The sequence below is a fragment of the Lepidochelys kempii genome, chromosome 26 (assembly GCF_965140285.1).
Source record: "Lepidochelys kempii isolate rLepKem1 chromosome 26, rLepKem1.hap1, whole genome shotgun sequence".
Lineage (NCBI taxonomy): Eukaryota > Metazoa > Chordata > Testudines > Cheloniidae > Lepidochelys > Lepidochelys kempii.
In genome coordinates, this window is record NC_136405.1 from 6022523 (window position 1) to 6024226 (window position 1704).

Sequence of the window (1704 nt, forward strand, 5' to 3'; positions counted from 1 at the left end):
TGCGGCGTGTGAAAGAGAGATGAAGAGGTCTGGGAAGGTTGCACAGGGAGAGGGATGAGCAAGAACGTATCCTGCTGCTGTGCTGGAATCGATCCTTTCCTGGCACAGGTAGTGGGTACTGAACTGGGCAGGCAGCCTTGGTTTCCCTGCCCCCCCCCCCCCCCCCCCCCCGCGCTTGAAAACTAGTCACAGCTGTTGCTGCTCTGGTCTCCTCCCACTGGCTGCAGAGGCAGCACTGAAGATACCAGGGCAGGAGAAGTGTTTGATGTGCAGTCAGACTGGCTTCGGCGGGAAAGTTATGCTGCTCCTGTAGGGGTTTAATGAACTATACAGTTGCATCTGCTGGTCAGAATGACACTATTGGACACTCCTGGGTGGCTTCCAGGAGGTAGAACAGCCAAACGCCGCGGCCTCTCCCAGGAGTCCTTCCATCCTAACTCGGGACACTTTGAGAGCGGAGGGAGCTGTGCCGTGAAGCGAAGATGCTGCAGGATCTCACCATTGCAAGGGAAGGGCATGGCAGCTGCATTCAGACCGGGGCGGTGTGGAGCACAAGTCCTGGTGCCAGTTTCTCAGGCTTTCCTGCGAGAGCGATCCTTACACTGTGACCAGGTTCACTTGGAATTGGACATCTGGTTTTAAACACTGACACTGCTGAGTTGCAAGGTTGTTGTTGTTTTTTTAAATACTGTACTTTTTCTTCACGGCACAGGGTCCCAGGAACACAGTCTGGAACTGGAACCCAGCTCTGGGTAGCAGCAGGAGTTGGGAAGGGAGTTAAAGGCATTTCAGAGCTCTGCTTCTGGGCTAGCTTTCCTTCGATTCACTAGATGAACTGACTTATTGTTAATGTTGGCCCCTTCAGCTTGGGCAGGGAATGAGGTTCCCCTCACCCTTGGGTTGTTCCAGATTCTGCCTCCCATGGTTGTGAATTTGTGGCTGCTGACTAACAGAAGTTCCTGCCTCTGCTACTAGCTTGCTGGGTGACCTCTGGCTAGTCACTCCCCCGCCCCCTTCTGTGCCTCAGTTTCCCCATCTGGAAAATGGGGATAATGATGCTGACCTCTATCGTAAAGTGCTGTGAGATCTACTGATGAAAAACACGAGATAAGAGCTAGGGATGGTGATTATTCTTATTTCTGTGGGGAGTGTCGAGTTTGTTGCTGCCAGTCTCTCTCTCTCATGATCATTCGGTCTGCCTGATCGGCTCCCTGGTAAGGGAACAATTGTTGTCCAGTCCCTTGTCTCGTAACTTGTCCGTTGACACACAAAGTTGTGTTGCCTTGTTGTGCTGTCCTCGTGGCAGAGGCTGAGCAGAAGCTATTCCTGATGGTTTCCCCCTGCAACCCTTCAGAAGAAAGGTGAAAGGCCTGTTCACTTATCATACCCAATGCTTTCACACCCTACACCTCAAGGGTTTAGGCCCCTCTTTGGTAAATGTGAGCTGGGCAGCTACACCCAGGCCCACTGCCTGCCTCCCTTCAGTAAGGGCAGGCTGAGATCGGAGTGACTCCAAAGGAATAGATGTCAGAACCAAAACAACCTGGGACAACAGCATGTGCTGTGGCAGGCACAGCACCTCCAACAGGATCATGACTTGGTTTGACTGCCGGACCTCTGCCTTCTAATGCCTAACTATTTCCTTTTAACGTGCTCAATGAAGACTGGATATCAAACCCCAATCTCCTGTAGCTGTCAGTCATC